This window comes from Sphaerodactylus townsendi, linkage group LG12, assembly GCF_021028975.2.
Source record: "Sphaerodactylus townsendi isolate TG3544 linkage group LG12, MPM_Stown_v2.3, whole genome shotgun sequence".
Lineage (NCBI taxonomy): Eukaryota > Metazoa > Chordata > Lepidosauria > Squamata > Sphaerodactylidae > Sphaerodactylus > Sphaerodactylus townsendi.
The window spans coordinates 37,851,652-37,877,142 of NC_059436.1; the positions used below are offsets into that span (position 1 = coordinate 37,851,652).

General features: G+C 47.6%; 1 protein-coding gene across 1 annotated transcript in view; it reads right to left on the minus strand.

The window, feature by feature from the left end:
* Positions 1-2,689: 2,689 nt before the first annotated feature.
* Positions 2,690-25,491, minus strand: part of LOC125441528 — a 42,461-nt gene continuing 19,659 nt past the window's right edge. The window contains exon 3 of the mRNA XM_048512137.1: positions 2,690-3,948. The gene's annotated coding sequence lies outside the window, so the exon portion shown is untranslated. The remainder of the gene's footprint in view (positions 3,949-25,491) is intronic.

The following is a 25,491-nucleotide window of genomic DNA, read 5'->3' on the forward strand; positions in this document are numbered from 1 at the left end:
TTGTAGTCCATTAACATCTGGAGGGCCACAGTTTGAAGACCCCTGGCCTATATTTTCCTCTGCTCCTTTGACAGGTTCATGGTACTGTTCCTGCTTTTTCCTACCACCCTCAAAAGAATTTGGATGCGTGTGCCGAATTATTTCCCCATCTCCAAGTGCAGAGACAATGACTCAACTTAAAGGAGGCTGCCTGTTGCATCTCTGCAGGATTTGCCTATTGAAACAGACTGGCGCAAATCTGCAACCAGTTCCCGTTAGTGCTCTGGCATTGCCTTTTACCAGTCAGCTTCTGTTCTGTTGTGTTTCAGCTCAGCAAAGGACTCAGAAATTCAGTCACTCAGGGCAAAGTTGTTGAATTGTCATCCCAACCCTGCAGAGGAGGCTGCCTGTTGCATCTCTGCATGTTGTCCAAATCCAAAACCCTCAATCCAAATCCAAACTGCATGTTGTCACTGATCTGGCTTTGCCTCCTTCCAATAAGATTCACTTCTGCATCAGCTGGAATAATTCAGGTGCTCCTGATGGAGAGTATCCCCCCACCAAGGAGGTTGCCTATTGTATCTCCACATGAATCAGTGCTCTGAACACTATATCATACAGCAGGGGTCTGCAACCTGTGGCTCTCCAGATGTTGATGGACTACAATTCCCATCAGCCCCTGTCAATTGGCCATGCTGGCAGGGGCTGATGGGATTTGTAGTCCATCAACATCTGGAGAGCTGCAGGTGGCAGACCCCTGTCATACAGAAACCGGGCTTCTTCTCTGTGGGCAGATACCTCTTATTTTTTCCCACTCATTAAAATGAAAGAGGTTTTAATGTTAAGAGTGAAGCCTGCCTCCAATTAATTCAGCAAATGAAGATATGATTCATTTGCTGGAGACCTGGGCCAGACTGATCTTAGCAAGGCAGGGAGCAGAGGGAAAGGGAAACTTATTGGAAGGTCAAGTACTTTGCCTGCACTCTATCCTTTTCCCAAGCAAAAGAAAATATTATTTCACCCTTTAAATAGTAAGAGGGGGAAAGGCAAGGCCAATGTTGATCCAAACTCCAAAGGAAAACAAACAGGCATGTGGACGGAAGGGGCTGGGGGCACGTTGCAAAGGAGTCTTCTGTGAACCAGGTCAAACGAAGCTGATGAATAGAGGAGAGAGATTGGGGGTGGGGGAGGGGAGGAGAGAACAGCCTCTACAAGAGTTTGATTCATATCCTACACTCAAGGGGTGGGGGGATGGACCTGAAGGCTGACAGAGGCTTTCACAAGTAAATTTCCTCTGATGAAAAGTGTTTGCAAAATCACAGTTGCAATCGCATACTATTGTGAATAATAATGCATCAATAACAATGCATGAATGACTGTTGTCCTTCCACATCCTGACTTTCTTGATTGTGGTTTTGGTATATTGCGGGTTGGCAAAAGAAAGTACTGTAAATGGGGATTTTAATGACATAACGGTTTAATAAATGAACAGCTACACGGTTTTTCCCCTTAAAATTACATTTGTAGTAAAAGAACTGCATGTCGAAGTGAGTTTGTGGCAGTCTCTCACATGACATCTCATGGCGATCTTGCAGTGATCTTTGTGTCTTGAGTTTTACATGCTTTTCCAGATCACAGGGGGCGCCATGCCCCTAATTCCCACGATGTAGAAGGGGCAACTATATTATTAAGCCATGTTGGCATTTCTTATGATTAGTAAAAATTATTATATAATTATTATTAATTAGCTATTAGTATCATTATCATTGTTGCTATTATAAAATGTATATTCTCTAATTAGATCTCTCCTTCCCACCCCAAATATTTATTTTTTTATTCAAGCCCTTACTTGCTCCAAAATGTTCAAGACCACATCTACGGGGCATGGGGTGGGGGGTATAAGAATCTGTTCTGAGGTCCCCCTGAATTTCATGGCTGTATCTGAAGTAGTGTTTTCCTGGACTTCCCATTATGGATGATGTATAATTTAGGAATTGTGGTTTTTGGAGGGTGGGGCAACTAAAGACCTTGATTCCACTTGATTTGTGCACAATTTATGCCAAACTACTAGGGTTCCTATTTAAAATGGGATTAAAACAAAGTCATAGAAAACAGGCTTCTGTCAGTGACTGTTAGACATGATGGCTAATCATAACCTCCATATTCAGGGGCAGTATACCTCTGAAACCTAGGTTGGTTGGAGCACAAGGCAGGTGGAACTCCTGCTTATAGGCTTTGCAGAGAAAATTTGGTTGCCCAACCTAGAGAAAAGGATGTTGGACAGAACAATCTTTGATCTGATCCTACAGAGTTTCTTGTTGAGAGCAGAGACGAAGCTACAAGGAGACCAGAGGTGCGCATTGCACCAGGTGCGCGCCTGAGGGGCGCAAAAATTCAGGTTTGTGTTCTTGTATTTTTTATTGTTTTTAGTTTTTGGCCTGCAGGGGGCGCAATTTTTAGTATAACAGCATCAAACTTTCAGGGTAACTTTAGGAGACTCTCCTGATAATACCATCCAGGTTTGGTGAAGTTTGGCTCAGGGGGTCCAAAGTTATGGACTCCCAAAGGGGGTGCCCCATTCTCCATTGTTTCCAATGGGAGCTAATAGATGGGGGCTACACCTTTGAGGGCCCATAACTTTGGACCTCCTGAACCAAATTTTACCAAACCTGGGTGGCATCATCAGGAGAGTCTCCTAAAGATACCCTGAATTTGTGGTGGTGCTAGTCTAAAAACTGCATCCCCTGCAGGCCAAAAACTGAAAAAACACTAAAAAATACAAAAAAACCCAAACGAACATTTGGGGGGCCCTCCATTTTCCCTAGCTATGCCTCTGTTTGAGAGACGTTAGTCTCCATCCATCTGAAAAAGTCATCTGCACTTCATTTGTATATGCAACCAAGGCCAGTAAGCAACTGAAGAGGATTCAAGGGAGAGCCCCATGAAAGCTTATGGTTGCTGGCCACACTGAGGAAAGATTAGAACTGTTTAGCTGCAACTGATTTGGGAGTGAATAAGGAGAAACATTACTGAACATTCAGTTCCTGCTTCCTTCCAAATATGGTGCCTGTTAAATATTGCCTGCCATCCAGAGAACTATTAGCTTAGGTTTATAAAGCTGAACATTCCATATAGGATCTTGGAAGGGGAAGAGCTGCCTCTACAAATGCTCCCTCCGTATCTCAGTTGCTATGCAAATAATGGACCAATACATGGCTATATTTTTAGCAAAGTCCCCAGAACAATTAAACAGATGATTAAGAATCCACGACAACTATTCCATCTTCTGCTCCAACAATTCCCACCCACACTAACCATCAGTCCCGCCCCTCCATTAACGTGAAATGGATGTGCAAATATGAATAATTAAAAAACAAAGCGAGAAAGGAAAAGACCATTATGGTGAATATCTGAACGGAAGTAAATCACCAGCAATTCACAATTCACAAGTGCTTTTCCCAGGTGGGCTCGTAACAGCGGTGGTTCTTGGGGAGGAGGTTTCTCTGAGGAGCAATAAAGGCCACTGGATCCGCATTTGGAAAAAAATAAACACGAGTTTAAGCAGCAGCGATTCATTGCAACCCCGAGGAAGAGTCCTGAAATGTTCTTTAAGGGTAACCGAAGTGAGCCAGGTCTCAGGTTGCAAAGAACCAATCTTCGAGAATAGAGTGTACCCCTGTGAATAATTAGGGAGGAGTCTATCTGACCTCCAATAGTTTATTCCTTATCCTGAGACAGTGGGATCGCCAGCTGCCCTCATGAATGTGTCTGAGTTCTTGTTTTTCAACCAGCAGCCAGGGGAAAGGCAGTCCTGGGGTTCTTCTCCCTTATGCAGATTGCTGGTGCTGTATTTTTTTGTGCAGTAAAGTTGCTTTCTTGCTCTAAATTATTCCTGTGAAACGTACACGTTTTTGGTCCAACGTTTATTTGCACGTCAAGAAATCAGTATTATGCCTGCTCCGTATCAACCTGCAGATTGTAAATACAGCATTCTTACAATAGGCATACTTGAGCCAGAGGAGTCTAAATAACTGGCAGTGAAAAGTGGAGAAACTTGTTGACAAAAATGTATGTAAACATCAACATGGGGAACAGTTGCCAAACCCTGGGGCTGGTTTTCTGGCCAAGCCCCCCCCCCCCCTCACACACACACCCATGAGTGCTTGAAGTGGAACAACAAGAAAGGTGTTGATGGCCTCCCGGGGATTTCCTTGTTCCCATCCATCAGTCGCACAGGTGGCAGCTGGCTGGCATCAACTCTTTGCCCAGGCTGGTAGCGCCAGCCCAGAAGGGAATGAGATGGGTATATCTTGCTTAGGATTTTTTTAAAAATGCCTTGCATCAGCCCTGCTCATCCCCAGTTTGGAGGCATGGCAGGAGGAATGCCAGATGGTCTCTTTCAAATATTTGGTTTGAAGACTGGGTGCTCCAAATGCTGCCTTGGTTGGAGACCCTATTTGGATCAGGGCAGGAGCACTATTGGAGGGGAGGGCTAAGAAGAAGAAGAAGAAGAAGAAGAAGAAGAAGAAGAAGAAGAAGAAGAAGAAGAAGAAGAAGAGGAGGAGGAGGAGGAGGAGGAGGAGGAGGAGGAGGAGGAGGAGGAGGAGTTTGGATTTATATCCCCCTTTCTCTCCTATAGGAGACTCAAAGGGGCTTACAATCTCCTTGCCCTTCCCCCCTCACAACAGACACCCTGTGAGGTGGGTTTTGCTGAGAGAGCTCAGAAGAACTGTGACTAGCCCAAGGTCACCCAGCTGCCATGTGTTGGAGTGCACAGGCTAAGCTGAATTCCCCAGATAAGCCTCCATAGCTCAGGCGGCAGAGCGGGGAATCAAACCCGGTTCCTCCAGATTAGAATGCCCCTGCTCTTAACCACTGCGGCTAACTCATATAGAAATATCTTATAGATATCCTTTTTGCCTTCCTCCCCCTCCATTAATCACTGCTGCGTGATTGCCAGCAGGCAGATGGATGGGGGAGATTAAGACCACGCAGCCCAAGCAGCCTCAGTCCCAATCAAGGACCTCTACAGTTGCTTTTGAAAGCTCAAGAGACTATCAGGAGATTTTATTTATTGACTTCATTTATACCCTGTCTTTCCCCCATGGGAACTCAAAGCAAATCACGCCATTTTCCATTTTATTCTCACAACGACCCTGTGAGGTACGTTGTGGCTGGCCCAAGCTTACACAGCAAGTTTCCATGTCACAGTGGAGATTCGAACCTGGGTCTTCCAGATCTTAGCCCAAAACTCTAATTACTACAACCCCCTGACTGTCGGTTCATAGATCTTCCACATACTGTGTTCTTTGGTCCTGAAGTTCAATTAAACTTACATTGTGTATGTGTAAAGTGCCATCAAGTTGTAGCCGACTTATGGCAACCCCCAGCAAGAGGTTTAGAAGGCAAGTGATTAAACAGAGTTGGTTTGTCATTGCCTGGTGTAATGGTGTGTAGTGGTTAAGAGCACTAATCTGGAGAACTGGGTTTGATTCCCCAATTCTCCACCTGAGTGGCAGAGGATTATCTGGTGAACCAGATGTGTTTCTGCACTCCTACGCTCCTGCTGGGTGACCTTGGACTAGTCACAGTTCTTCGGAACTCTCCCAGCTCCACCTACCTCACAAGGTGTCTGTTATGGCGAGAGGAAGGGAAAGGAGCTTGTAAGCCACCTTGAGTCTCCTTACAGGAGAGAAAGGCGGAATTTTCCATGGAGGTTTCCCTTCCAAGTACTGACCCTGCTTGCTTCTGAGATCTGATGAGATCCAGGCTATACCATGCCACCTTCCTTCTCTGACCTCACACTAGGCTAGAATTATTTTATTTTATTTAAACTGAGGAGGGGATTATCATTGATTTGTTTGTTGCGTTTGTTGCATTATGTTCTTTTCATTGCCTTGTTTGTATGCATCATAATGTTCTTACTGTGTTGGCTTCTCATTCTGTAATCCTTCCTGAGTTTCAGTGAGAAAGGCAGATTATCAATGAAGAAACTAAGCATTTATACTTTGAGTTCCCCACTCCCTCCCCGTCACAGGACTCTAAGTGACTTATTAAATATATGCAAAAATACAACTGAAACCCAAGGTGCAGTGGTTAAGAGCAGGTGGACTCTGATCTGGAGAATTGGGTTTGATTCCCCACTCCTCCATCTGAGCGGGGGACTCTTATCTGGTAGACTGGATTTGTTTCCCTGCTCCTACACACCAAGCCTGCTGGGTGACCTCAGGCTAAGTCCTAGTTGTGGCAGAACTCTCTCAGCCCCACCTACCTCATGAGGTGTCTGTTGTGGGGAGAGGAAGGGAAAGGAATTTGCAAACCACCTTAAATCTCCATACAGGAGAGAAAAGCCTAGCGTCTCCTTACAGGACAGAAAGGAGGGTATAAATTCAAACTCTTCATCATCATCATCATCTTCTCCTCCTCCTTCTTGATAGATCAAAAAAATCAATGGTGTACAATCAATGGTGTACAATCTTCCAAAATCCTGGGTTGGTACAGCTCAGTTATAAGTTCAATAGCTGTGAAAGTATATTTGTATTTTTCTCTTTTTATTGATCTGGTTTAGGATGGAGGGAGGAGAGAACCCACCTCTCTCTCTCAATTGCTGACACACAGCTCTCATATTTTTGGCACTGCTGCCATCTGCTGAATGTTGATGGATTGATCTTTGAGTTGCACCCAAAGGAACTTTTTGTGAAAGGGATGAGAGGAAGCAGCACATGTTACAAAACCAGTCACTTTGATAATGCAAGTGACAATTTTGCCAGTTGAAGTTGATATTTTTCCAAACAGCAAATTAAGTTACAAGCATGAAATAAATGCAGTTATCCAAGAATTTAGATAAGTTCTTTTCTCTGATCAGAGGATTAAGTTTAGCCATCTCCACTAACTTCACAAGCCATTCTTCTGTTGTCAGTATAGACAAAGTTTTCCATTTTTGCACCTATCATGTTCTTGCAAACATGACCTTGAGCCCGAGGTTCCATAAACGATGCACAGTCCTGCACACAGTGGGACGTGAGCAAAGAATCAGACTTGACCCCACCCACTCAATGGGGCTGCCCCATCTCTGCCATTCTCTGTCTACCTGATGTTCAAATCGGGCAGCTTCAACAGGAATAGACTCTGGTTCTGTGATCCGTTCCCACTTTGTCCCATTGCTAAATTGTTCTGAGATTCACAGTTGCTTAAACTAATTAACCTGCTCTCCAAGCTTCCATAGAGGTCAGAGAACAGTGTCTGACCTGCCTTGACCACTTGGTGCAGAGATGCTTCCTTGACTGGGATGAATAACTCAGGAATAAGCCTAAATGCCATCTTTCCAGTCTGTTGTTCAAACCTTGCTTTCTTCTTGGATCCCTGATAGGGACGTTTCCCTGTGGTCTTTTCACTTCCAGGTATGAAATACCACAGTAAACATAATCTCTGCAACACTAAATCAGTTCTCCCTGGCTGATTCCACATGGGCCAAAAACAGTGGTGTGAAAACGGTGTGAAAATGATGTAAAAGGGTTTAAAACAGTGTAAAAAGGTTTATACCGTTTTCACACTGTTTTCACACTGTTTTCACACTGCTGTTTTTGGCCTGTGCGGAATCAGCCCCTCTCTTAGGTATCTGAACGTTATTTCGCATTTGATGAAGAGCTGACATCTCTCCAACCAAGACCCCCATCTCTCCCTTCTCGCCTCTCAGTCCACACACCCTTTGGGTGTCTCTTCCATTGTCGATATTTTAAATGTCAACTCCTTGGAAAAACATAGCTGTCTTTTAAAATTTATGTTGCTTTGTAAAGTAGAACACGTATTGAACATGCTCTAGAATTTTTTAAAAATCAGTTTAGGTCCCTTATGCTGTTCTATGTTTTGAAAAGGAAGGAAAATATATGCTTTAACGAAAAAATTTAAAAGTTCCTTAAACTGTATATATCAGTGGTGGCGAACCTATGGCACGGGTGCCAGAAGTGGCACTCAGAGCCCTTTCTGTGGGCACGCATGCATAGAGTTCGTCATGTGATAATAGCGTAATTATTTCAGGGAGATTATTAGCATTAAACCTAATACCTGGTTTTGGGGAAGCAGTGTAGGTAACCCTATTAAGAGCTGTTAAACCCTATTGATTTTCATGGGAAGAACGAAAACGTGATCCTTTACCTGGGAGTAAGCTCGGTTGCTGGCAATGGGGTTTGCTTCTGAGTAAACCCTCCTAGGGTCGTGATTCACCCGTCTGAAGCGTTGCACAGTTGCTTCAAAGCAAAGCCACTGGCTACCACCAAGCTTACTCCTGAGTAACACGCACTTGGAGCCAACCGTTTTTTCTATACTAAAACCTCAGTATTCAGGTTAAATTGCCATGTTGGCACTCTGCAATAAATGAGTGGGTTTTGGGTTGCAGTTTGGGCACTCGGTCTCGAAAAGGTTCGCCATCACTGGTATATATTAATGAACTGCCAGATTTCACCATGGTATATCTAATGGCGGTTTCTTTAAAACTCCCCACTCTCTTCTCTAAGGAGCTCAGGGTGGCTGATATGACCCCCATCCCAAATTGTCTCCTCACTAGAAGAATACGATCAGTCACACAGGAACTTCATAGCTGAGTGGGGGTTTGAAGCTGGGTTTCCCCAGTGTTCTGGACTGGTCCAATGTTATGTTGGACTAATTTTGCTCAAAAGCTCCAGTGTGGGGCACCCTTTTTGTGCCTAGTTCTGAGAAAAGGAAGGACAGAGGTTGATTGGCTGGCTGGCCACTTGGCCTGGTGTAGCTCCCTCCAAGAAAGCCTCATTCCTCAGCCTGCCTGGTTCTTATTGACCAGAGCCAAGGTAACCAAGGTAACCAATCGGAGCGGAAACTTCATCTGCCTATGGTCTGCCTGGAACATGATCTGCCTGCACTTACAGGCAGGTATCGTCAGGGCTTCAACCATGTGGAGAGGGATACTTTTCTCATTAAAAAAAAAAGTACAGTGAGAAAAATGAACACACACCCTTCCCAAGTATTCCCAATTCAAATCCCAACCCTGCACCCCAGGGCAGCATTTTCAGGTAAATTGCCTAAATTACCTCAGGAATCTGATGATGGTTTCCCAGCAGCATTTGTTAAGCCCTTAGATAGGGTTGCTAACTTCCTAGTGGCACCTGGAAATCTCCTGCTGTTACAGCTGATCTCCAGATGTCCAAGATTGCTGCTTTGGAGGGTGGGCTCTATGGCCCCTCTCCAGAGGCGCACACCTCCAAGCCCCAGCCCTGCAGGTCAGCTCAGGAACTGGCCTGCAGGGAGGCGGGGAGGGTGGGGCTTGGAGGCAGGAAGCCAGGCACCTGCCTGGGCTGCCCACTGCCACTGACCCCACCTCCTGGCCTCCTCCTGCAGGCCTCCCTAGCTCCTCATGGGCCTGCACGGAGGCCAGGGGCAGGGCTCAGCCTGCATGGAGGCTGGGGGCGGGCTCTGGGGTGGGCAGCCCCTGCCCTCTGAGCCCCACCCCCACTCTCTATGCAAGCCTCCCAAGGCCCTCCTCCCCAGGTTGTTTCCGGCTTCATTCCCCTGATACACCTCAGCCCCTCTCCTCCCCAAACTCCACCCTCTCTAGGCTCTACCCTCAAAGCCTCCAGGAATCTCCCAACCCAGAGGTGGCAAGACCACCTGACGAGCCAGATTCAAACAAAGATTACAGGATTCCTTTTGCTAGGTCAGAAAAACAAAATTGCACACCTGAACCCATTCTCCAAAAAAAAAAAAGTGGTTTCAAGAATGCAAGAGTCTGTTGTGGCTCTATTTATTGGCAGATGACCTTGCTGTAAAAGACATTTCTTTTCCCTCGGATTAAAACTGGGTTCTATTTCAGTCTTCACTGAGATGGTCCCAGCTCCCTCTCTTTAATTGACTCCTGGACCATTCTAAAACATATAAACAATTTCAGAATGGGTCACTGCTCCGGGTCTTGACTAGCTTAGCCTTCCAGCTTTGAGAGGTGAAAATCTTGTAATTATTCCCTCATGCCAATCAGTCCCCATCAGCCGAGCTTCCTTCATTAATACGTTTTTGTTCAATGGTAAGCCACGTTATAAACATTTGTAACAGTTCACATCTGTCTTTCATAGAAGCATTGTAATCCATATTTAAAATGATGCCCCCCCCCTCTCCTGGAGGTGGTTGCATTTCAGAAAGGGACATTCCAGCCAGGAGATGGACCCAGTTTTCCTGCCTTGTCAACTACAGTTTGATGCTTGGTTAAAGTATGTTGAGTATGGACCAGAAGGGTTTCTCCCACAAGTCTTGCCAGAAGAAGAGAGTGCAAAGTCACAGAAAGATTGAAAGAAGACAAGCAGAAGAGCCAGATACTGAAAAAAATTAAAACATCACATTTTTAATCTCCCCTTACCCCCAAGGAGTTCAAGAGGGTTTCCATAGGTTTTGCCTCCTTCATCTTAATTTCACAACAACTCTGTGAGACAGGTCAGGCTGAGAGAGAGGCATGATTGGTCCAACTCCCCCAGTGAACTTCATAACTGAGGGTGAATCTGATCTTGATTGGTTGTTGTGGGTTTTCCGGGCTGCACTGGCGTATTTGGGCCCCTTGTCCCCGGGCGCATCCATTGTGGTCATGTGGGGGGCGCCAAAACGTCCCTCCACACAGGCTGATTCAGCAGGCCTTAGCAACTGTTGCCAGTGCCTGTTGTAGCCCCGCCCACTCTGTACGGTGGCCTGGAGTGTCCAGGGGCGGGGGAGAAATCCCACTGTGCTCCCAGGAGCAGGACTGGGGAGCTCCGCCTCCCCTCCCTCTGACCCAGGGTGCCTCATTCTCCCTGAAGTCACGTGCCATTACTCACAAGCCTTCTCCCCAGCAGCACAGGAGAAGGGAAGCTGAGCTGGGAGCCCAGCAGCAACAGAACTGATGATGATGCTGGCATTTGGTTGGTAAATCTTCTGATGGGGGTGATTTGAGAGAGATTTACATGCTTAACAGTTAATTTCCCCTTGAACTGGCTTGGAGCTGTTTCTCAGGCCAGCCTACCTCACAGGGTTGATGTAAGAACAAAATTAGGAAAGAGAGTTGGTGGGGAGAGAACCATGTATGTTTTGTTGGGGGTGGGGGGTGATCTGTGAGAGATAATGCTGACATTTGTTTGGTAAATCTTCTGATGGGGGTGATTCGTGAGAGATTTATATGCTTAAAAGTTAATTTCCCCTTGCACTGGCTTGGAGCTTTTTCTCAGGCCAGCCTACCTCACAGGGTTGATATAAGGACAAAATTAGGAAAGAGAGTTGATGGGGAGAGAGCCATGTATGTTTTGCTGGGGGTGGGGGTGATCTGTGAGAGATGATGCTGGCATTTGTTTGGTAAATCTTCTGATGGGGGTGATTCGTGAGAGATTTACAGCTTAAAAGTTAATTTCCCCTTGAACTGGCTTGGAGCTGTTTCTCAGGCCAACCTACCTCACAGGGTTGGTGTAAGGACAAAATTAGGAAAGAGAGTTGGTGGGGAGAGAGCCATGTATGTTTTGCTGGGGGTGGGGGATGTTTTGTGAGGTGGTGCAAAAAAATCATTGTTTGATCATGGTGGGGAAGGGTGGCCGCCCATACCGGGGGCGGGGGGGGGGGGGCGCCAAATTCAGGTTTTGTCCCCGGGCTCCAGTTTGCATAGATACACCTCTGACGGGCTGTGTGGCCATGGTCTGGTAGATCTTGTTCCTAACGTTTTGCCTGCATCTGTGGCTGGCATCTTCATAGGTGTATCACAGAGAGAGTGTGTAACAGACTTCTCCCTGTGATACACCTCTGAAGATGCCAGTCACAGATGCAGGCGAAACGTTAGGAACAAGATCTATCAGACCACAGCCACACAGCCCGGAAAGCCCACAACAACCAATTGTGTCTGGCCGTGAAAGCCTTCAACAATACACTGATCTTGATTTTTTCCCCAGTCTATTGCTCCTTCTGAATCTGACAGATGTTGAATTTGTCAATTATTACTATTTTTATTACTGTTACTGTTATATTATTATTCGCTATTGTATTATTCTAAATAATCATTATTGTTGTTATTGTTGTTATTTCATTATTATTCCATGAAAAAGAACATGAGAAGGTTAATAATCGTGAGTTGAAGATTGAGATCCAGTGAATATAGCATAAACCTTTTGAGGTAGTCCCAGTGGTAATTGGGCGCCATTCTGAAAATACTAGGGCCGCCCTTGAAACACCTTCACATTGACAAAAGTTGTCAGATTCAAAAGGCAGCCCTGCTGGGATCTGCACAAATGCTATGCTGATACATGAACGTCATAGGCCCCTGAGTGGGGCTCGAGTTGTAATGAAAGGCCAACAACCAGCTAAAGAACTGGCAGCTGTGATAGTAAACAAAAATCTGTAGGGGACGACAATGTTCAGAATGGAATTGATGGTCTGCTTTAGACATGCCCAGAAAGACCTGGAGTTGCTAGGCTTCTCTGCCTACGTCCCAGGAAGCCTCCAGCATCTCATTGACATCACTTCCTGTTCTCAGCTCTGGAAACCAGTAAGCATGTGGAGTGAGGGCTAATCCAGCCTGGTATAGCTAAACATTTCTGGCAGCAAATTCATAACCGTGTAACTCTGTCCCCTTCCCAGGGCTTAACAAGGAGCTGGGATTCCTAATGCACTATAGATGTTGTGTGTGTGTGTGTGTGTGTGTGTGCGCGCGCGCCATCAAATCACAGCTGAACTATGGCAACCCCATTGGGTTTTCAAGGCAAGAGACATTCGGAGGTGGCTTGCCACTACCTGCCTCCACGTGGGCTGGGAGAATTCTGAGAGAACTGTGACTGGCCCAAGGTCACCCATCAGGCTTCTCGTGGAGGAGTGGAGAAACAAACCAGGTTGTCCAGGCTAGAGTCTGCCTGCTGTTTACCATATTTGCTAGCCATCTTGGGGGACGATGCTAAGTCTTGCTACGTTGCCTCTGAGCTCTACATGAATTGAGGGTGCCATGGGATGGCCACTCTGTAGCCTGCTGGAGACATCTCTGGCAGCCTGCAATCTTTAGAAATGCCTCCATCCTGGGTAAAACTCACATGGACCCACATTGCAGCCGGGGCAGAAGTTCTACTCTCTAGAACTCAAACGTAGTGTTCAACCACAATCTGCAGTGAGGATGGGAGCATTCCCTGAATGGGGCTGAACTAGTGGGGTGGGAACGTCCTGAAGACCCTGTGCCATGTCTTTGAATGCAGTGGCCTATAAATCCAAAGGGAACTGGCACGATGTAACAGCTAGAGTGCTGGTTTAGGACAGTGATGGCGAACCTTTTCGAGACCGAGTGCCCAAATTGCAATCCAAAACCAACTTATTTATCGCAAAGTGCCAACACAGCAATTTAACCCGAATACTGAGGTTTTAGTTCAGAAAAAACAGTTGGCTCCGAGGCGTGCGTTACTCGGGAGTAAGCTTGGTGGTAGTTGGCTTTGCTTTGAAGCAACCGTAAAACTCTTCCAACGGATGAATCACGACCCTAGGAGGGTTTACTCAGAAGCAACCCCCATTGCCAGCAATCGAGCTTACTCCCAGGTAAAGGATCATGCTTTAGTTCTTTGCATGAAAATCAGTGGGGTTTAACAGCGCTTAACAGGGTTACCTACACTGCTTCCCTAAAACTAGGTCTTAGGTTTAATGCTAATAATCGAGCCCAGCGGTCCAGGCCGGCCTAATTGTGTGTGTGTGTGGGGGGGGGGGTGACTCTGTTTGCGCATGCCCACAGAGAGGGCTCTGAGTGCCACCCCTGTCACCCGTGCCATAGGTTCGCCACCACTGGTTTAGGATCTGGGAGACTCAAATTTGGCTGCCTTGAAATCTCTCTGGGTGACCTGGGGCTAGTCACTACCTCGCAGGGCTGTTGTTGTAAAGATAAAATGGAGGGGAGGAAGATGATCAAATGATTTTTGGAGAGAACAGCAGGCTATAAATATCTGAATAAATGAAGGCAATGGATCAAGAAAAGACTAAAGAAAACAGCCAAATATGAGAAGATGGGGAGGGAGGGGAGATCGGAGAGCAGCAAACTTTGTCCGGAGGGAAGGAAAAGGTGTTAAAACAATTAAGGGCCAGTCAAGCTAATGGGAGCAAAAGAATATCAGACAAGCTTCAGTCATCCATCAATGACAAAGGAAGGCCAGAGGTGAAACCATTTATCGTTCCTGATAACCTTTCAGCCCTTGGGAGAGAAGATTTCTCCAAAGTGGACACCTTTTTGGAATAATGTATTTTAAGCCTGAAAAAACCCCTCATAAATCTAGGCTTGTCTGAAGGTGGGAATGATTAAGGTTTTGTGTGATGAATGTAAAAATGACGAAGGGGTGGGGCCCTAGTCTCACTATTGCCCAGAGGAGAATCTCAGGACAGCGAGAGCGAGGATTTCAAACAAACTCCCCAACAGAAGTGTCTTTGAGATCAAAGACATATAAGTGTGTCCTCCGGGCACTTATCCCAAATTTGGGTTTTCTGCATTTAATTTCTTGAGACAGGGATGCCGACACATCAGTCAGGCTGTGGGATACTGAATGCCAAAAACTCGTTCCTAAGCAGTGTGGTTTTAAGTTGCTAGCAACAAGTTCCTAGCCCTCATACTGCAAAGATTTGCATGGAAATGGATAGGCAGAATCCCATAAATCTCCCTTTCCTTTGTGAGGCAGGGCAGGGTAGAGTGGAGAGAGAAGGGGAGAAGGAGGGAGGGAGGAGAAAGATAACATTTTACAACTCAGTTGTTTAAAAGGATTAATTGTGCAAAATCAGGGGGGTCTTGCCAATGTGCTTCATATGCCTAATTTAGAATACTGGTAAAAATAATCCAAAATGGTAACATAAAATATGGGCTCCCAGGTTTTTTGACCGCAGCCTGTATTGTGCAATAGATATACTGCCACTGAACATGGAGGTTTGATGCAGTAACGATTTGCCGTATCGGCAACTGATAAAGGAATACCAGCTGCCTACAGCAAAGGAGAGGCATTCAAGGGCCATTCTGCACAGTTCTGACAACAATTTTGTTTTGTTGGACTGATATTTGAGAATATGTAAACCCTAGGTTTTCAGCCATAGTAATGTATTATATTTTTCTATTCTTTTAATCTCTGTAAGCGGCCCTGAGCCCAGCCTTGGTCGGGAATGGCCAGGATACAAATTTAATAAATAAATCTTAAATGCTCTGGTGAACTGAACTGCACGTTTTCAGTGAGTTAACTCATGAGCTTTAAGTAAATAAGCTTTCAGTAAATACATTCACCATCCCTGATTGCATCCTTTTAACATGATCCATCAACAGAGAACAGCGGCAGCCTTCACTATATTGAAAGGCTATAACCTGTCACCTAGAGAGAGAGAGAGAGAGAGGTGCAATGGTTAGAGCAGGGGTGTCCAACTCTGGCGCCAACTGATCATGCCAGCAGGGGCTGGTGGGAATTGTAGTCCATGAACATCTGAAGCACCAGAGTTGGACAGGTTAGAGTGGCAGGCAGGATACAGAGCAATCATGCACCTTTCTGGGTGACCAGCCAGCCCTGCCTACTTGACAGAACTGTTGTTGAGAGGATCATATGGAGCTGGGGGGGGGGGGTGGGATTATTTCAAAGGTGCACCCACCAGTTTATTAAACGTGAAGGAGGGATCTGGCCAAGTCAGCAGGTGGGTTAACAAACTGTGGACCCAGAGGCAAAGGATGGGGGGACATGAACAGGAAAGGAAACTAAACCTTAGAAATCAAATGGTTGTGGTGGGTTTTCCATCAAACTTCAAGATGGAGGAGGCAAGAAGAAAAGAGAGACAGAGGAAACGGAAAGGAACGGGGAGATAAAACATGGGGGGGAGGGAGATAAGAACAAGGCAGGCAGGTAGGTTCTGGCCCCTTCCACACATGGAGAATAATGCACTTTCAATCCATTTTCACAATTCCACACAACTGCAAAGTGGATTGAAACCTGGGGGAAGGTGAACAGGACAGAATGATTTCTCAAGCCCCCTACCCCATCACGTTTGGTATGTGCAAACTCCCAGTTTGGCTGTGTTCCTACTTGAGTCTTCTGGGTCCCGTCCCCACCCCCACCCGCAGGCCATCATCGCCTTCTCTTCTTCATCTTCTCTTCCCCAGGGCATCGCCTGTTGCTTCTGCTGGCTCAGCTGCGTTGCAGGTTGGCTGCTGGGCCCAGGGGATATGAAACCCCAGACTCTCCTTCCTCCTTCTGACAACTGCTTTGGAAAGGCGAGCATCTGCGATACACAAAGCAGAAAAGCTTCTTTGGCTTGGGGAAAGGGCTAGGGTTCACAATTGTTTGCAAGTGGATGTTGCTATTCCACACAGCTGCAAAGTGCATTGAAAGTGGGTTGAAAGTGCATTATCCTGCATGTGTGGAAGGGGCCTAAGAGCCAGGCGGCAGATCCACAGCCTCTTTGGGCTCCTGGGGAAGAGACCAGCTGCAACAGTCAGGGGGGGAGAGAGACCCAAAGGCCAGCTTGGTTAAAATGTGGTATTCCAAATGGTTGTGGTGGGTTTTCTGGGCTGTGTGGCCTAAGTCTGGTAGATCTTGTTCCTAACCTTTTGTTTGCATCTGTGGCTGGCATCCTCAAACAAAAGTTAAGAAGAAGATCCACGAGACCATGGCCACATGGCCGGGAAAACAACCAGTTGAATCCGGCCATGAAAGCCTTCGACAATACAGTGGTGTTCCTTCCTTCCTTCCTTCCTTCCTTCCTTCCTTCCTTCCTTCCTTCCTTCCTTCCTTCCTTCCTTCCTTCCTTCCTTCAGCCCTATGGGGGATGAGGCAGTCTACAAAATCTAATAAATAATAGATAAAGAAAGAAAGAAAGAAAGAAAGAAAGAAAGAAAGAAAGAAAGAAAGAAAGAAAGAAAATGAAAGAATGAAAGAATGAATGAATTTGCGGACCCTCCTGGTAAGCCTAATAAAGGACATAGTCTGAATCCCCCAATGTCACGTTAGAATAATTCCAGATGAGAGACTACTACTAGCCTCCTTCTTTCGCGGTCTCTTGGAATTGCTCCGCCTCGTTGTCTCCAGGGTGGCGTGCAAAATGCTCCGGGCGGAAGGCAGCCTTCCTGGCCATGGCCGTTCTCTCCTGGAGGCAGAACCGAGACAGCAAACCGGTGGAGCCGCCGCAACCGGGCCCTGCAGCTGAGGGCTGCCGCCGCCACCCAGTCTGCTTTGGGGCCGAGCTGATGGTCTTCTCCGGGCGACGCTTCTTCATTCTTTTCAGGGGGAGAAGCAATTTTGAGATGCCTTTGGGCGAATTCCCGGGAAGACTCTTAGCAACCTCCGCGGTCCTTCGGGGAAATTCCGAGGGCGAAAAGCTCCCCGGAGCCCTGAAATCTGGCAGGGACTCTTTGGGGACTTTATTATTTTTTTATATATATATATATATATATATATTGCTAGACACAAAGGAGTTCTCATCTGCTAGTCCTTCTCCTTAGCTAGATAACTGGCCCGGCCCGGGAAAGGTTCTAGTTGTAACTCTAGGCGTGGGTTCGATCCGAATTCACCGGTGTGGATTCCTCCCCACCCCATCCCGGGCTGTATGAAAAAGTCTTGGGCAAACTCCAATTATAAAACCTGGGAGGGCCCCACCCCCCTCAATCCCACCCCCCACCCCACTGCAAGACATAGGGAAACGTCACGAGGGCAATGCCCCAACCTCGAATCTGAAATGGGAAGATTTGGAAAGAGAAATCGGGGGATTCGCTTCTAAACTCAGCTCTAGAGTAATTCACGCGAGCGCAAAATGGCCCGGCTTCCGAGGGAATCGATTCCGCCGCGGCGCCGTCGAAAGGCCCCGGTTCTTTCGAGTTTAGATCATTTGCCAAGACGCCTCGGTTGCAGCCGAACCCCGGCAGCCGGCGCTCCGGTTCCGTCGCAGTCTCGCCTTGAGTTTGGGTTGGAAGCAACTTCAGACAATGGAAACAGCTTCCCGGCAAGAGGATTAAACCAAATCGGTGCATAAAACGGGTATAAACTAAATATGAACCTGGCCACCGACTTCCTGCAGCTGAATTCCTCCTTCTTCAGTAGGGTCCGGCTGATCTTCTGTGCCCCACTGATTCCGATAGCACGTGCTTAACTCCGCCTTGGCAATCTAGGGGGCCGCCCTAAACAGAGCTGGACCGTTTTCAGCCCCCTGGCTGGTTAGGCTGCCGCGATTAAGTGCTTAATTTCGGCCGGGTCGATAACAGCGACAACCATTTCCCTGTTCAGCAAACCGCCGCGCAATCAATTCTTTCGGGCACAGGTAGCACGGGAAAGTGCAAAGATACATTTACTCGCGAGTAAATCCAAGGGCACCTTGGCGCGTACGTCTGCCCTGCCTTCCAGCAAGTTCTCTCCAACGCAACCTTTGCAAATAATAATAATAATGGTTTTGCACCTCCCCCCACCTCCATTTTTCAAAGCCCGTTTTGACAGCCCATTAAGTGCTTTGAACAAAATCCCTGACAATCATTTCCCCTAAATATACTTGCTGCCTTTCAAGAAAAAAATTCAAGTGTTACCAGAAGAAAGTCTAATTCCACGGATTTTCTGATGCTGAAAAGAACTGGCCCTATTCTCCCCCCCCCAAAAAAAAACACACAAAAACCAGTGGATTTCCTTCTATATACACTTATATACATATACAAGAAAAGGCTGTCCAGGAGGTACATAGTGTGGATTGTGATGGGAATTCTGTCCGAAGCAGTGTATTGAGCGGGGAAATAGAGGAAAGAGTAGCGGCATTTAAATATAATTTATTAACAACCACCTATTTAAATTGAGCTTACTTCTGCGAAAGCGTAGCATGTCAGAATTCGTTTATCAGTTTGGAGCAGGATCCAACCAAGAGGAAAGATTTTGAAAAGCCTGGCTCATTGCAAAGGGGTGCATCAGGAACGGGTGTCCTCCTAACTCACAGGCGTCAAACTCATGGCCCTCCAGATGTTCATAAGAACATAAGAACAAGCCAGCTGGATCAGACCAGAGTCCATCTAGTCCAGCTTTCTGCTACTCGCAGTGGCCCACCAGGTGCCTTTGGGAGCTCCCATGCAGGATGTGAACGCAATGGCCTTCTGCGGCTGTTGCTCCCAAGCACCTGGACTGTTAAGGCATTTGCAATCTCAGATCAAGAGGATAAAGATTGGTAGCCATAAATCGACTTCTCCTCCATAAATCTGTCCAAGCCCCTTTTAAAGCTATTCATGAACTACAATTCCCAACAGCCCTTGCCAGTATAGCCAATGCTCATGCTGGGAGGGACTGATGGGAATTGTAGTTCATGAACATCTGGAGGGCCATGAGTTTGACACCCCTGTCCTAACTGATAGGCTTCAAGCCGCACTCCCACCTGCTCCAACTTAATAGTAAGCCACGTTGAATTCAGTGGGACTTACTTCCACGTAAACGTTCCTAGGATTTCTACCTCATCCCCCAGTCACTGAACGATATGAATTTGGAAGCTCCTCGGGGCAGAGACTTGCCTTTATGGATAGCGCCAAAGGAACGGACACTGCCAAACAATGTCAAGCAAGAGTATTTCCGGTGGCCAAAAAGACTCCCCGCGCGCCACGTGTCCACTGGTGAAAAGAGGGGAGGTGGTTGTTTCCCATCAGGTTTCTGACTCGATCCACGGTCATACAGGATATAACCCCACGGGGAATTCCGCTGTGAGTCGGGGCAACAAGGAACCTTCCTCCTCGGGGAGGGGAGGCAATCCCCGTTTGTTTCAGACAAAATCAACCTTCAGGGTAACCACCAGCACTGGGGAAGATGGAGAGCACCATAGAAATGCGTAAAAGCGCACGCCCCTGAGCGCACCTGCTGGGGAGGGCAGGTTTGCGGCCACCTTGCCCCTTCCCGTCAAGTGACCGCAGCGAGGAGAAGAGGGGGGGGTCTTTACTTTGTAATTTATGCCCCAGCCAAGGCGTGGAACGAGGGCTCGCTCGCTGGGGCGGCTCTGAAAGCGAAGCTATAAATTACCCGCTGGCAGCGGCGCAAGAGGGGCGGGGGGGAGGGGGGGGCAGCCTTCCCGAAAGAGCCCTTTGAACACTGGCAAGCCAAATTAAAAAGTTAAAGAACAGAGAAGAGCCGGGGCGAAGGGAGGAGGGGTTCCGCACAACACCCCCCCCCCCGAAATAATTCTCATCCCATGCGGATTGCAGGGAAGTCCAACTTCCCAGGGAATTCAACCCCCCCCCCCCTTTTCCTCCGTGCAAAAAGAGCAGTCACTGTTCTAGAGTCGAGAGATCTGGGGTCACCCAAAAGAGGTAACCCCTCCCCCCCTCCTAGTAGGTTTATTTGGTTTTCAAGAGTGGGGGGGTGGCTTCCTCGTTAAGTTTGCTCAGGGATTCTGAGTAATGGCTAAGAAATCCACCTCTCACTGGGGTCAAGTAGGCCATTGGGTTGACTGGAGCTGGCCAGCGAATTCTCTAGCCCACGCGTGTCCAACTCTGGCCTCCAGATGTTCATGGACTACGATTCCTATCAACCCCTGCCAGCATGGCCAATGGCGGGGGCTGATGGGAACCGTAATCTGTAAACATCTGGGGCGGCAGAGTTGGACACCCCTGCTCTAGCCAAACCGTCTGTCTCACCAGATGTATAAAAGCGGAAGGTTCTCCAAACTGTGGTCTTTCCCGGGAATAGGGTTGATTCATTCCCGTAATGGAAAGAGGTGGTAGAAAACTTCCTCAGTCCTTTCTCCCCGTCAGAAACTAATTAACCCACTAGAGGTATTTGCAGTTTGATCGATGGCCCGAATTAAGACAGGGATCCTGGAATATAAAATGATGGCTCCCATTCATTCGGGAGGAAAGGGGTGAAATCGAATTCTAATGGACTTTGGATAAATTTCGAAGCAGTTTCGAATGAGGTCGGTGAGATTTCAATCGCACTCCTAGGAAAACGTTCGTGGAAGTAAGCCCTATTGACTAAAATGGGATTTACTCCTGAGTAGATCTGTTGAGGTTTGTTCTCTTATTAGTCGAACAAAAAAAATACTGCTCACTTCAGTAGGGCCAGATTTAATAAGATTTCAACCTCATTATTATGTTCAGGATAGGGTCCATTGATACTGGATTTTACTTCTTTCTCCAAAAAGAAATCTACGGCAAAAACTGATTTAGAAAAAACAGCGCCGTTTCAGAAAATCGGAGGGGGGCAAATCATATCAGTGCTTGTTTGGAAAAAAAATCCCCCTCCTTCAAAACAAGGTAAAATAGGTTCGGCGCTTTTAGCTCAAAGGAGGGGCACCCGCTGGCTTATCTCTTGAATCCGGACTTTTTGAAAAGTCTAAGGGACCATATTTCTTTATTTCGCTGTGGCCGGATATTAGGAAAAGAGTGAACCCCTGGCCGCTAACGACAAGGATCTCTGAGTTTGTATAGAGGAAATCCTTCTCGGGTTTTTACAAATAGCAGCAAAGACAAGGGGGAACTTGGCAAACCTTTTGAGGCAGCCCGACTGAAACCACGGAGTTCAATTCAAGGAGCGCAGAAAGGTGACACTTTTGGCAAGGACAGGGCACTCTCCCCAAGTTGGACAGGACCAAAAAAAGAAATCAGCGAAGGAAGCGGGAAGGATTTAGGCAGGATCGCCAAAACCGGTTGTTGGCAGGGGTGGGGAGAGGGGGAAGCAAAAAAGAGTTTCCCCAACTTAAAAAGCAGGTAGAATTCCTTCTCCACACCTCCCCTGTTCAACAGGGGATTCTCACACACCCTCGTCGGGGGTGTGCCTGCGGAGTCCGGAGAAAGTTCACGCTAACCTGAGCCCCCAGCGCCTGCCTAGTGCGCACGGCTGCCCAGCGCTCTCCAAAACGCAAGATGCTCCAGGGGTCTGCAAACTACGGCTCTCCAGATGCTCGTGGACTACAATTCCCACCAGCCCCTGCCAGCATGGCCAAGTGGCAGGGCTGAGGGGAATTGTAGTCCATGAACATCTGGAGAGCCGTAGTTTGCAGACTCCTGCGAGTCCAGCCAAAGGCACACCCCCGACGAAGGCGCACGATTCACCGAGCGTGCCTGGAGCGTGCCTGAAACTTGCCGGCACAGACTCTTGCTTCCCCCACCCCCCTGAAGCCGGGTAGTTTTCTTTTTCCAAAAGGCCCCCCGCCCCACTTGGAAGCCTGAGCCCCCTCCCGCGCATTCCCAACCCCCAACTCCTTGTTGGGTCTGGCGGCGTACATGTCAGAGTTCACGGATCTGGTTAGCTGCCTTTAACTTCCAGCTGTAAAAGGACGGATATTAAAGCCGTCTAATGGATCCAGCCCAAAGAAGGGTTAACTAAGGCGGGAGTTTTTTTCTAAAGAAAATGCGAGAGGAATTGCATCTGGGATGCAAAACAAAACATTAAAAGGCGTTGCGGATGGGGGGACGGGGGCATCAAAGCTGACCTGGAAACGCTCCCCTGCCAGGCACCTGGCAGTGGGGGAAACGGTGAGGAGGGGGTCGCTGCTGAAAAGAACAATGGAACCCTCAGTGGGGTCTTTCTCCCCTCCTGCCGGGTGGCGGTGGGGAGAGGGAAAGAAAACAGAGGGAGATGTGGAACAGTTACCCAACTATAAACCCCTTCCGCACATGCAGAATAATGCACTTTCAATCCACTTTCACAATTGTTTGCTAGTGGATTTTACTATTTTCGCCCAGCTGCAAAGTGCATTGAAAGTGGATTGAAAGTGCATTATTCCGCATGTGCCGAAGGGACCTAAGAAACGTGCCTGTCGCCTCTTCCAGAAGAAGCGCAGGACGTTCTTACGGAATCAACTCGAAGGTGCGTCCTGGTTTTCCAGGGGAACAAGGCAGAGGCCGCCAGGAAGTCCACGAAAGTTACAGCCCTCCCTAATGGTTGTTCCTGGAGCTCAGAGATAGTCTGCCACTGAACATGGAGGCTTCATATCGCTTTCACGGCTAATCGCTGTGAACATACAGTACTTCGTATTGTCAAAGGCTTTCACGGCCGGAATCACTGGGGTGCTGTGTGGTTTCCGGGCTGTATGGCCGTGTTCTAGCAGCATTCTCTCCTGACGTTTCGGCTGCATCTGTGGCTGGCATCAGATCCTCGGAAGACGCCAGCCACAGATGCAGGCGAAACGACCGGAAACCACACAGCACCCCATACAGTACTTCCTTTCTGTTCAGTTGTCTCTTAAGAGGTCTTCCTCAAGAAATGGGTGCCTGGTGTCTGTCCTGAAGCTGCTGCCGAATTTTGACCCTCCAAAGCCTCCCTCTTGCCTCGGGAATTCGTTTCTCTAGAAATGCAACCACCAGCTTCACCCGCAAAGTGGCCACTTTCCATAGGGGCTTCCCTCCTGTCCCAAAGTCCTGTTTCCCAGATCTGGGCGGAGTTCGCAAAGACAAGGAGCCTCTGGCTTCTGAGCATGTGCCAAGCGCCTCTCGCTTCGACGACCAGGGACGACAGCAAACCTTCAAGGCCCTCTTTCCCTTCCCCTTTCATGAATAAAATATTCGAGGTCTGCAAAAATCAGTGCTCCAAAAAGTCGCCTCGCCAGGTGAATAGACAGACAGGCTGGCGGGAGGAGGGAAAGTGACAGAGGGATGGATTCCGCCACGACGTTGGAGCTCAGCACCTCTTAAGCAGGATCGCGCCCACAGGGCATTTTTGGTCAGCATTCCCCCCCCCCCGCATTTCCCAACGAACAGAAGCCACCCATAACCAGAAGGAGGGGCATGCAGGTATTTGTGTGCTTACTGACTGGTCGATAGATTGACATGCTGATTTATGAAAAGCGTTTGCTCCATCGCCTCCCCTCCCTGTGTAATTAAAACCGCTCGGCACCAGTAAAAGCCAGCAAGGAACAGTGGCCTACCCAGGTCCATATCAAAGTAGGAAGGGGGGTCATTCTCCCCCCCAGGGGGAACCCCCCCCTCCAATTTTGTATTCAGTTTCCTGGAATGGGTGAGAAACCCAACCCCCTAATTTTTCCTGGATAAGTTTCAAATGGTTGGTCTTTCCCCCTCTCAACCCCTAAATCTCAGGTGTCAAACTCGCAGCCCTCCAGATGTTATGGACTACAGTTCCCATCACCCCCTGCCAGCACGATGCTGGTAGGGGATTATGGGAACTGTAGTCCATAATATCTGAACGATCTTGAGTTTGACACCCATCACCCATCCCCTAAATGCACGCAGAGATCTGTTCCCCAAATCCCCAAGGAAACGAAACCTCTCTTGGTAACTGACCCTCCCCAAAAACTGAATCCCAACCCTAGAAAGGTGGTGATATTTGGTTGTGGTGGGTTTTCCAGGGTGTGTGGCCGTGGTCTGGTACTCTTGTTCCTAATGTTTCCCCTGCGTCTGTGGCTGGCATCTTCAGAGATGTATCATAGGTGTATCATAGTCTGTTACACATTGTGTCCAGACTTCTCTCTGTGATACACCTCTGAAGATGCCAGCCACAGATGCAGGCGGATCGTTAGGAGCAAGGTCTACCAGACCATGGCCACACAGCCCGGAAAACCCACCACAACCAGTTGAATATCTGGCTGCGAAAGCTTTCTGACAATACAGTGATATGTGTTTCTCCATTTGAATCAGTAAGCAACGCGTGCCACTGCTGTTTCAAGGTCCGCTTTCCATCATTTTTTATTCCGACTCTGTTTCTCCCGGTTTAAACATCCAGTTTTTAATAGCACTGAGTGTGTGTGTGTGGGAGTGGGTTTGATGGGGAGGGGGTTGCTTTAAAGAGGTCTTCCACATTTTAAAACTAGCAACAGCTCTTACTCTTCCCCCCCCCCCCCACAAGAAAAAAATGGCTCTTCCCTGGTTAAAAATGGAGCCTCTCTGTGCAGATACAGTATAGTTTTAACTGCTAGCTCTTCCGGACAAATCGTATTATGGAAACTGATCACTGTGCACTTTTGCGTCCGGAAGAGCTACCGGTCAAAACTATACAGTATCTGCGCAAAGAGGTTCCATTTGCCCTATCACAAGTTACCTATCAGTACAAAGAGATCGCATCCACCACCTGTACAGTCTTCCAGGAAGGGGACCCCCCCCCCCCAGCAAGGCAGGAAAGCAACAATTCCCCCTTGTGGCTTGTCAAGACTAGTATTCAGAGGTATCCTGCCTCTGGAGGTGGAGGTTCACTTTAGTAAACACGCTTCAAAGGTAGTCATTTAACCAAAATTGAAGACTGGTGGTAAAATTCTAGAATGTGTTTTGCACATTCCTGACAGCAGCATCTGACCATTTCCAGATTTTTAATAATCTTCCAAAAACATGCTGATGCATTTTAAATGTTACCTAAACTAATGCCCATCATCATACCTTGTGGCATATTAACACGGATTTGAGTAAGCCAGACCCTCCTGACATACTGCTGATAAGTTTCCTGAAGAAGAAGAAGAAGAAGAAGAAGAAGAAGAAGAAGAAGAAGAAGAAGAAGAAGAAGAAGAAGAAGAAGAAGAAGAAGAAGAAGAAGAAGAAGAAGAAGAAGAAGAAGAAGAAGAGGAGGAGGAGGAGGAGGAGGAGGAGGAGGAGGAGGAGGAGGAGGA